The sequence below is a fragment of the Geotrypetes seraphini genome, chromosome 9 (assembly GCF_902459505.1).
Source record: "Geotrypetes seraphini chromosome 9, aGeoSer1.1, whole genome shotgun sequence".
In the NCBI taxonomy this organism is placed as follows: Eukaryota; Metazoa; Chordata; class Amphibia; order Gymnophiona; family Dermophiidae; genus Geotrypetes; species Geotrypetes seraphini.
Genome location: NC_047092.1, coordinates 138319884 through 138332269, shown reverse-complemented (window position 1 = coordinate 138332269; position 12386 = coordinate 138319884). Strand labels below are relative to the sequence as shown.

Below are 12386 nucleotides of genomic sequence, written 5' to 3'. Positions count from 1 at the left end.
CATGTTCTCAGCCAAGACTCTCGCTCCTTGTTTGGTGAGGTGTAGTCCGTCCTTTCTATAGTACCTGCTTCTTCCCCAGAATGTTGTCCTTTTCGCACCATCACCTCATCCAGGCTTTGACTGCTCTCAGTTCATCCTGTCTCATTTTGTCCGCTCTCAGTACCAGGAGGATCTCGGAGAAAGCCACATGAAAGTGAACCAAAAATTAGGTGTGAAAAATATGAACACTAAGGGGCTCATAATCGAAAGAGAAATATGTTCAAAAACCGGCCTAAGTCAGCACTTGGACGAACATGTCTCAAATACATCCAAGTGCCGATACTAAAAACAGGTTTTGGACATATTTTTAAACGACCTAGGCCTTAATAGTGCCACTGAATGACCAAAGCTAAATGGGGCGTTTCGGGAGGAGTGTCGAGGGCGGGAGTTGGGTGGGACGTGGGCCGGCTTAGACTTAGTCGTACAGCATGTATAACCAAAAGTTATACAGCCCAGGATCGATGGAACTTGGACGTTGTAACTTAGACCATGTAAAACATGGTCTAAGTCACAAAAACCCACCAGATAAGCACCGCAAACACATAACACAGACCCCCACACACTACCCCAGTGATCACCAACCCCTCCCCCCGCCCCCATAAAAATTTTATTCACAACTTTAAATTTCAGCCTCCACACCAGGCATAGGAAAGCCTAGTCGTCCAGCACAGAGGCAGCTTAAGTCGTCTTAGGGGTGGGTTATGAACCCATAGAGTGGAGGACCCATGCCTATAAGCCCCTGTAATCACTGCATTGATACTTAAACATGTGCACTGCCCTATACACCCCCAAAACCCTTTTTTACTGGCATATAAGTGGCTCCTGCAGCCATAAGGGCTAATGGGGTGGTAGGTAAGTGGGTCTAGGGAATTCTAGAGGTGGTTGGGGGGGGGCTCACCATAACCTATAAGGGAGCTGTAGTGAGATGATGACATGGCACCCTTTTTGTGAAGTTCACAGCAGTGCCCTGTAAGGTACCCCGCTATTTAGGTGGCATGTCTGGGTGTGCAGTCCATCACTTTGCAGACCCCTCCCACGTCCAACAGGGCTTGTTCTAGGCATTTTGGACTTGGACAGAAAGTTGGATGAAAATGTGGTATAAAGATGGACGATTTAGCGGCTTGGATGATCAGATCGACAGGACGTATAATTAGACGATTTTCAAAATGAAAAAAAAGTTGGACGTATTTGTCAAAAATGTGTCTTAAGCTGTTTTTTACTTTGGACGACTTGCGAGATGGAAGTAAACGGACTTGGACGTCCCTTTCGATTATGCCACTCCATGGGTCTGATCCTATAAACAGCGCCTAGAGACTACTAGACACAGTTGTCTGTCTAACACTATGTGCCATTTGCAGAATTGCACCTAGCAGTGTCTAACTCATCTAAGGCACCACTATACTAGGGCAGGATTTTCTTGGCTAATATACTGGCAGCTAAGGCAATCCATCGCTAACCATGCCTACTTTTCAAGTTAGGCACTTACCACCAAATAATTCTTAAATTGATTTTTAATGGCGCTGTTCAATTAACATCATCCATTGAACAAATTAACCCCCTCCCCTTTTTTTTTTTTTACCTAAGCCGTGGTAGAGATTTCCATCATGACCTGGAGTGCTAAATGATCCGACACTTATAGAAACCTCTACCACGGCTTAGAAAGAGGGGGGGGGTGGAATAAAAAATTAGTTAAGAGTCTAGATCAGGTAGGCGTGCTGATCTAGGTGCCTAATGGTAGGCAGATTTTTAAAATAGAATTAGGGCCTAAATGTCAATTTTATAACAGCAACTACATGTAAAATTGCCAGTATAAAATACAGCGCAAGTTGGCTTTAGCATGCCTAACTTAGGCGCAAGCATTTATGCCATGTCAAAAGTTAGTATAAATTATACTGTTCTGTAATTTACATGCACATCTACAAAATACCCAACTGATTTGTCCATGTCCACGCCCTTTTCTAGTTGTGCACTACAGTATTTAGGTATTAAGTTTACAGAAATAGTACTTGTGCAGTTATGTATGTAACCACAAATCAGGGCCAATTAGCACCAGTTAATGCTACTTACTACTACTAATCATTTCTACAGTGCTAATAGGCATACACAGTGCTGTACATCAAAACACAAAAGAGACAGTCCCTGCTCAAAAGAGCTTACTTAAGGGCTATTATTAGCAGTGACATAGCAAGTAGGAAATAGTGTCTGACATTTCTCCCCTGAGTTTTTTTGCTTTATTTATTTATACCCCACCCTTATCCAGGGCAAGTTACACACTCACATATAAAAATGTAAAATTACATGTAACAGACAAGTTGAATCAAGGACAAACATACCTACAAACAGGAAAAACAATCCAGACAATAAAATACATCAGTGACCAGCACCCTCCTATCATCAATCTCTGCTCTTCCTCATTCATTCAATCTCAGGCCCTGTATTTCATCTGACAAAACAGATGCCTGGTGAGTATTGATTTGAGTAATTGGAGGGGGGGGATTCTCTAAGATGCACTCTCCCTCCTCCCATACCTCTTCAAGTCTTCATTGCAGGCGAGCAGAGTCTCAATCCACGCTGCTCAAACTGGCTTGAACCTGCCCTATGATATCACTTCCTGATTTCAGTTTTTGCTAAAAGACTCAAACTATGGTTTCAGTTTCAGCAAAAACTGACTAAATATTTATGCTTTATTCTGCTTGCTTCCCTCCCCCCAAACAGGTGTAACCTCCCTTTTCTATCTGGATGCTGGCAGAAGGGCCATACAAAGTTATTTCTTTGGTTGAGGACTACAGCCGAGACCAATTTATCAGCTGGAGTCCACAGCAAGCATGCACCAGACACTCCTTGCATTCCTTCAAATAAGATACATCACCCCAGGATATAAATTATCCAAACTCCAACTTTACTCTTCCATTAGATGTGAAGAGTGAACCAACACTGCTTGATTAACTATAAACAGTCTTTCACCTTACAGCTTCAGTTATGCAGTTCATAATTTATAAGCTCTGGTATGAGAATCCTCTATGCTGGATAGATTCTGATCAAATGGTGGGGATTGCCATGAGACAAATTTGCTGCCTTCTTCCAGCCCTTAAATCTCTTCTGGAGGTAGGGCTACTTTCAACTAGCCCTCCCCCTTCAGAAATTCAAGCACCAAGGCTGGATTTCCTTACCTGGCTCCAGAAAATGCTGGGATCCATAAGCTGGGTATCCAACCATCTCCGGGAGCAAGCAAGTCTGCACACCCTCTCTGCACTTCTGCTGACTTTCCTCTCTCTGTGCAGGTACAGATAGGATTGGTCAACAGTCACACCTCTAAACAATAGGGACTGCAAACTAAACTAAATTAGGAACTGCAAAACTCACAAGCTGCAGAAAATTCACAGCACTGATTATTTTAAACACATTCAAGCAGTATGTGAAGTATATGCACTCTTATTTAGGGTTACCAGACGTCTGGGGAAACCCGGAGATGTCCTCTTTTTAGAGGACTATCTGGGCTCCCAGACAGACTCTCCAAAATCCAGCATTTGTCCAGATTTTGGAAAGCCCCGACAAGTTCTGACAGCATGTAGAGGGCCTCTGAGCATTCATGGATGATGTCAAACATATCCATGCATGCTTTAGGCCCTCCAGACGCAGCTGGAGCTCATCCGGAAGAAGAGAGGAGGCTTTGGGAGGGCGAAGGCCCATCATTCGCAGAAAGCGGCCCTGCAGGCAGGAAGGAGTTGGGTTCCCTCCTGTGGATCTTTCATCAGCAGGTAATGAGAGTCTGGGGATGGTCCAGCAAAGGATGGGGATGTGGGGGAATGCGGGGGATCCGGAGATGCCAGAGGGATGGTGGGGATGTCAGGGAGGGGTATAGGGTTCTGCATCTCAGCTGATCCTGGCAGGGGGAATTCCCATCAGCTGAGCCGGCAAGAATCCCCGAAACCGGCTCACCTGATGAGGATTCCTCTGCCGCAATCAGACAAGGTAGATGGGTACGTCTACAAAACTTGGGTTTTTCATGAGGACATTTTTATTTTTGAAAATGGCCAAAAAAGGTAGACGACCTAAGGACCAAAACTTATACATAGGTCATTTTCAAAAATGAAAGATAGACATCTGGAATTTTTTCTGCTTGTCCAAAACATCCAGCCTCAAATGCCCCTCCATGTAAACTGTTTTGAGCTCTCTGTGAAAGGTAGGTGCCATAAATGTAGGCCTTTAAAACTCTGGCCTACATTTTTGGCACCTACCTTTCACGAAGCTGCAATTCTATAAACAGCGCCATTGCATGACATGCTATTGACAAATGTTTTTTTAAGTGGCTGATGACGACAGCGCTGTTTATAGAATCCGGCCCCATAAGAAAATTTTAAAAACTAGCCATTTTATAAAAACACAGATACCTATGTGACTATATAAAACAGGCACCCAGAACCAGCCACAGTAGCGCAAAATATTCTTGCATAAATGTATATATATCTATGCCTGTACATGTGAGTTTTATAAAATAGCTGCATATATCACAGCTTTCACCCCTCAGAATGCCTATATATAGGGCTCCTTTTACAAAGCCACAGTAGTGATTCCTGTGAGGCATTTGATTCTTATAGGCTTTGTCACATTTGCCGCACCTGGAATTGCTACCGCGGCTATGTAAAAGAAACCCATAGTCTTAAAAAAGTACTTTAGAGGAATATACTGTATAACCAATGAACAATTTTATAAGTCATTTTTGGCTTGTAAAACGTACTTTATGTGTGGAAAATGCTTTATAAAATCAGTATAAAAGCAGTATAAGATCAAAGGGACTATGATTTTGCTCCTAATATTGCAAGCAGTGAATATTTCCCATGTTAGATGGGAAACATTAAACTAAAAAAGTTGAGTAAGATTAGTCAAATCTAGTTCTTTCCAATATATTTCCTCTCCACAGGAGCTAAGCCATGATAGTGTATGACCTTACTCTCGTACCTTCTCCACAGCCCGATGTTTTGTCTTTAAAAAGTTATTTGGTACTCATTTTCATGCGCATAATAAAGCTATAGGCATTCTATTTGTGATGCTGGCAAACATGCTTACAGACTGTCTAAGCAGAACAGAGTCTAATGTGAGTGTGCAGAGAGATAAACTACTATTCTCTTTTGCAAACTCTTGGAAACCACTGCTAAGCCCTTCATGCAAATCCGTCATAGTCCTCATTTATCAAAAGGGTAGCAAAATCCTCTCTTGCATGACTAAGTATCTAATGTACAGTGAAGATCAGGTTTTTCTTTTTTTGTTATATATTTATACACAGAATACTGAAGTATTTAGCAAGGCAATTTATTCTAAAAGATACAATATCATTTTTGTATTTAAAAATACTACTGGGGAGAGTGTGGCACATTGGTTAGAGCTACAATCTCAGCACCCTGAGGTTGTGGGTTGAAATCCCTTGCTGCTCCTTGTGACCCTGGGCAAGTCACCTAATCCCCCATTGCCTCAGGTACATTAGATAGAGTGTGAGCCTGCCAGGACAGACAGAGAAAAATGCTTGAGTACCTGATTGTACAGTATACCACTTAGGCTATAAGTGGTATATAAATGCTAAAAATAAATAAAAATTGAAAATAAAAAAATGACAGAAAATCAAAGTAAAGGAATCATGTAGCATAGTATTCTCTTTTTGTCTAATCGCATACATTATAAGAGCAACTTAATAGAAATTAGCTATCTCTATCTATGGTATATTAACATACAGCAGTAATCCCTTAGAGTCTTTTATTGTATAGTTGATGTGTTATTGACCAATATTAAACTGCATTAATTTTATAAACTTGTAGAGCAGGGGTGCCCAAAAGGTCGATCGCGATCGACCAGTAGATCGTGAAGGCAATGCCAGTTGATCGCGGAGCCCATCCTGGGCTCTGTGATAGACTCGCATTGCCTTTGCATTCTACCTGCTTCCCGACACGGTAAACAGAAGCGCCGGGCCGACCAGCTCCCCCTTCCCCCTTTCCCCATCAATTCTGACATCGGAGATGAATTTCCGGGCCAGCCAATCGCTGCCTGGCTGGCCCAGAACTTCCTCTCTGATGTCAGAATTGACGTCGGGTGGAAGGCTGGTCGGCCTGGCACTTCTGTTTACCGTGTAGGGAAGCAGGGAGAGCTTACAACTCGGCGGCGGGTGGCTCGGGGTTCTGTTCCCTGATGGCAGTGGCTTGGGGGAGGGGAGGGAGACAGAAAGAAAGAAAGAAAGGGGGGACATGGAGACAGAAAGAAGGGAAACTGAAAGAAAGGGGGGACAGGGAGACAGAAAGAAAGACAGAAGGGAAACAGAGATAAAGAAAGAAAGGGGGCATGGAGAGAGAAAGACAGACAGAAAGAAAGGGAGACAGAAAGACAGACAGAAAGAAAGAAAGAAAGGAGGGCAGGGAGACAGAAAGAAAGGGAAACAGAAAGACAGACAGACAGAAAGAAAGAAGGAGGGCAGGGAGACAGAAAGAAAGGGGAGGGGGCAGGGAGAGAGGAAGAAAAAGTTGGGGGAGGGAATGTGGTCTGGAGGAGAGGAAGCATCCAGGAGGCTGAAAGAAGGGAAGAATATTAGATGCACAGTCAGAAGAAAATGCAACCAGTGACTCATGAAATCACCAAACAACAAAGGTAGGAAAAATGATTTTATTTTAAATTTAGTGATCAAAATGTGTCCGTTTTGAGAATTTTTATCTGCTGTCTATATTTTGCACTATGGCCCCCTTTTACTAAACCGCAATAGTGGTTTTTAGCGCAGGGAGCCTATGAGCGTCACGAGAAGCGTGGGGCATTCAGCGCAGCTCCCTGCACTAAAAAACGCTATTGCAGTTTAGTAAAAAGGGAAGGGCTATATTTGTCTATTTTTGTATAGCTGTTACTGAGGTGACATTGCATAAAATCATCTGCCTTGACCTTTTTGGAAAAAAAAACAGAATATAAATGATAATTAACATTTTCTCTGCGTATAGTGTGGGGTTTTTTTTTTTAATTATTTTATTGTTGGTAGATCATTTTGACTTGGTCATTTTAAAAGTAGCTCGCAAGCCCACAAAAGTGTGGGCACCCCTGTTGTAGAGGTTTCTGTCTTCATTTTCATTGATTTTGTTTAAAACTTTGTTTTATTTTTTTCCAAAAATAATAGGAAAATGCACATTAAATCAAAAACCCAATACAATATAACATGATATTACAGAGAAAACAGAAAATCAATACAGACCACATTTGTTTATTTATTTAATTTGTTTTCTATCCTGTTCTCCCCAAAGAAATCAGAACGGGTTACAGTTTAAATATACCTAATATACAGGTTACAGGTTACAATTTGCCATAGTTACAGTACAAGTTTTTCAATGCATGTTTTTATCCTAATTAGACTCATACTAGGGATTGAATACCAATATATAAAACATGCAGTTTAAAGGTTAGGTTTGCCATCATGAAGAACTTTATCTAATCTAATCTAATCCTTAGGTTTGTATACCGCATCATCTCCACGTTCGTAGAGCTCGACGCGGTTTACAGTAGGAGAAATAGGAAGGAACTACAACAGAGGGTTAGAGGTAGAAGTGGGAAGAAAATTTACAGGACTTGGGATGGCAAGATATAAGAGTTTCCTTGATTCCTAAGTTGGAGGGAGACTTACATTTTTTGAGAAAAGCCAGGTTTTCAGATGTTTGCGGAAAACTTGGAGAGAGCTCAAGTTCCGAAGAGGAGAGGTAAGGTCGTTCCAGAGCTCAGTGATTTTGAAGTGGAGGGAGGTCCCTAGCTTTCCTGTGTGGGAAATGCCTTTTAGCGAGGGGAAGGATAGTTTTAATTTCTGGGAGGATCTGGTGGTATTAGGGTTTGAGGTCAAAAACATAGTTGACTAAATATAAGAATTTAATTTCTTTAAGAAAAAAAAAAAAAACCCCAAGGAGAAAAGAAACAGTAATGAGAAAATCCTAGAGACAGGTTCAGACGCTATTTATTAAGAAAAATGGCTTCTAACCGAGAAAGATCTAGAAACACATAGGGCTCCTTTTATAAAGGAGCGCTAGCGGTTTTAGCGCACGCTTAGCATGCGTTAAAATGCCGCACATGCTAGCCGCTACTGCCTCCTTTTAAGCAGGCGATAGTTTTTCGGCTGGGCGTGTGCTATAGCGCGCGCTAATCTTGTGCGTGCGCTAAAAACGCTAGTGCATCTTCATAAAAGGAGCCCATAATTGGCTTTTTGGTATGAAATTAAGCACTTTCACTGATTTTTAAAGTGCTGCACAGCACTTCAACACTGCCAGATGGTAAGTGCCATACCAGCAGTGATGTCATCACTACTCAATAAGCCTTGGAAAAACCACAGGGAGTCTCATCTGCTGCTGCTGCTACAGTGAGTTGGTGCTAACCTATGGACACTATTGCTGACCGATTCAGTGAAAATTTTTTCAATTTGATTTGGCCTACTGAATTGATTTTTCGATTCGATTCACTTTTCCCACCCAATCGAGCATTTTTCTTTTACAAACGTCCTGGAGGGTTTATTTTGTAGCCTTTCCACACACACACACACACACACACACACACACACACACACACACACACACCCTTTGCCTTCCCCAACCCCATGCTTGTGCTGTGGTGTAAACAAAATAAACAAAAAAGACTTTTCCTCTCTCTGTTAGAGAGTACTAAAGGAGGACAAAGCCAATGCCGACAAACTGAACACATTTTTTGCATCTGTATTTACCGTAGAGGATATATCCAATATACCAGAAGCCAACAGGATATACACAGGAAATGAAGATGGGATATTGATAAAGTCAATGGTCAGTCTAGAAGAGGTATGCAGACAGATTGATAGGCTTAAAAACGATAAATCCTCGGGACCGGATGGCATGCACCCAAGGGTAATCAAGGAACTGAAAGGGGTTATAGCTGAACTGCTTCAACTAATAGCCAATATGTCAATCAAATCAGGAAAGATTACGGAAGACTAGAAAGTGACGAATGTTACGCCGATCTTCAAGAAAGGTTCGAGGGGGGATACGGGAAACTACAGACCAGTTAGTCTGACTTCGGTACTGGGAAAGATGGTAGAGGGACTGATAAAGGACCGCATCATCGATCAACTTGACAGACACCAAACTGATGAGGACCAGCCAGCACAGCTTCATCAAAGGAAGATCTCGCTTGACAAACTTACTGCACTTCTTCGAGGGAGTAAATAGACAGATAGACAAGGGTAACCCAGTTGACACCATATATCTAGATTTTCAGAAGGCGTATAACAAGGTCCCGCATGAACGTCTACTCCGAATCAAGGGTGATATACTCATGTGGTTTAAAAACTGGTTGGCGGATAGGAAACAGAGAGTGGGGATAAATGGACAATACTCGGACTGGAAAAGTGTCATGAGTGGAGTGCTGCAGGATTCGGTGCTCTGGCCTGTGCTCTTCAACATATTTATAAACGACCTAGAAATGGTGCAATGAGTGAGGTGTTTAAATTTGAGAACGATACAAAGTTATTTAGAGTAGTGAGGACACAGAAGGATTGCGAAGACCTACAACGAGACAAACACACTTGAGGAATGGGCCACAAAATGGCAAATGAGGTTCAACGTGGATAAGTGCAAGGTGATGCATGTCAGTAACAAAAATCATATGCACGAATACAGGATGTCCAGTGCTATACTCGGAGAGAGCCCCCAGGAAAGAGACTTGGAAGTATATATAGACAAGTCAATGAAACCGTCTGCGCAATGCGCAGCGGCAGCGAAAAGGGCAAACAGAATGCTAGGAATGATTAAGAAGGGGATCACAAACAGATCTGAAAAGGTAATCATGCTGTTGTACCGGGCCATAGTACGCCTCCACCTGGAATACTGCGTCTAGAACTGGTCGCCATACATGAAGAAGGACATTGTACTATTTGAAAGGGTCTAGAGAAGAGTGACTAAAATTGTTAAGGGGCTGGAGGAGTTGCTGTACAGTGAGAGATTAGAGAAACTAGGCCTCTTCTCCCTTGAAAAGAGGAGACTGAGAGAGGACATGATCGAAACATTCAAGATATTGAAGGGAATTGACTTACTAGAGAAAGAAAGATTGTTCACCCTCTCCAAGGTGAAGAGAACCAGAGTGCACTTGCTAAAGTTAAAAGGGAATAATTCCGTACAAATGTAAGGAAGTTCTTCTTTACCCAGAGAGTGGTAGTAATCTGGAACACTCTTCCAGAGGCTGTTATAGGGGAAAGCACCCTTCAGGGATTCAAGAAAAGGTTGGATAAGTTCCTGCTGGTTCTTTTTGTTAATATAATTTTTTGGACCCCCCCCCCCCCAGTTCATTTACAAAAGTTGGATAGTTCAAAGTCTAATAGATGCTGGCACTGTCATCTTGATGTAGGGACACTGGATCACATGTTGTTTTATTGTCCCTCGATATTCAATTTTTGGAAATCAATATGGGGGAAAATTAATATGGTACTCGGTGTCTCTATGCCATTGACTTACGATGTGGTTTTATTTGGAAATCTATTGAGACCTAAGAATCTACTTGACACATATAAAAGTAGACTTCTTCTGATTATGACGGGGGTTGCTATGCAAATGATAACTAGGAAATGGAAAAATTATGATAGGTTAATTTTTGGTGGAAAACATTGTGTTTGTATTACAGGTATGAGAGAATGAATGCAGAACAGGTGAGAAACAATAAACAATTTAAAGAAATATGGGGGTCCATTGGAAACATTTGTTAAACTGAAGGTTGATTAAATTGGCAAGATCCTTAATTCCTGGAATTTCTAAATTTTCCACACACATCCAGATAGGGAGGGAGGGTATGGGAGTGGGGATGGTGTAGGGTATTTTGTTTTAATATTTGTTTAATTTTAAGTGCTGTTAATTGTTGTATCTGTATGCATATTTGTTTGCACTTTTTGTAAGTCTTGAAAATTAATAAAGAATAAAAAAAAAAGAACATACGCAGGTGATGCTAGTCTCAAATAGGGTACTGGTCTTTGATCTAAGGGCCGCTGCGTGAGCAGACTGCTGGGCACAATGGACCACTGGTCTGACCCAGCAGCAGCAAATCTTATGTTCTTCTCTCCTAGCCCACACTTGCTGTCTGACACCAGCTCTGGCAGGATACACATTTCAAATCTGACATATTGCAATCACAAAATAGACAACAAAATTATTTATTATACCTTTTGTTGTCTGATCATTTTATTATTCAAATTATGTTGGGCCCAGGCTCTGGTTTCTGTTAACTCATTCACCAGGATCTCCTGTTCATTTTACATTTTCTTTTTTCTCTGTGCTCACCATCCATCTTCCATCTCTGTAGCTTCCCTTCCTTCCACTGCCATATCCAACATTTCTGTTTCTTTTCCCACTGTCTACCATCTCTCTCTCTCTCACCCTGCCTTGTGCCAGGTGTCAAATCTCTCTATTCCTCTCCATACACCTGCCCTACTGCCTTCCACCCTATGTCCAACATTTCTTTCTCTTCTCAATGTCTCCCTCCACTTCACCATATACAGGATTTCTGCCCTTTACCCCTTTGAACCTCTGTTGCTTCTCTCGCTTTTTTTCCTCCACCCCATGTCCAACAATTCTTCCTCTGTCCTCTCCTCTCTACCCCCATGTGCAGAAGCTTTCCATCCTTCCTATTCCTCCTGTGCAGCAGTTTTCCTTCCTCCTATCCCTGAGCAACAGTTTTTCATCCCTTTCTTCCATCCCCCATCTGCAGCACCTCCCAACTGACCCCCTCCCCCCCCCCCATACACACACACTTTGGGTCACCTAAAGTTTCAGCAGCAATGATGGGGGCCAGCTGACAGAAGCAGCATGTTGAACAAGCTGTTCACGGCCTGCCATGTCAGGGCTTCTGTGCTGACTATACCTCACTATACAGCTAGAGCTTTACTGTACAGTCTTTGTAGATTTCCTCACTCTGAAATCTCCTCAGGCTTTATACTGAAAGCAAGGACTCCTCTGAGTTATATTGGCAATTGTAAGAGGCTCCTATTCAGTTAACCCTTACTTTTATAATCTCGGTGTTATCAGCCAGACTGAAGTTCTTGAGCAACTTTATTTAATAACATAAAGTAAAAAATAAACATTCACAATTGTTGTTCTCTTAGGCTTCCATGGCTGGCATCATAATTGTAGCACATTTCCAGGTCTCGCTACAGACACGGTGAGTGCTGGAAACCTGCTGCAATAGTCACAATTGATGACTTCAAGACAGTTTAACTGTGTTACAAAATATTCTCTACCAGCTCTCCTTATCCAAAAAGGGAGCTGGAAGTGTGTCCATAACACTTGTGGAAATAACACTGTTCTCCAGACTTAGATATAAAACTAAGTTGT

The 12386-nt window shown here is 42.0% G+C and overlaps 1 protein-coding gene across 3 annotated transcripts in view; it reads right to left on the bottom strand.

The window, feature by feature from the left end:
- The window catches only part of CLSTN2 (calsyntenin 2), a 1243607-nt gene that overhangs the window by 949976 nt on the left and 281245 nt on the right, over positions 1 to 12386 (bottom strand). The window lies entirely within an intron of this gene.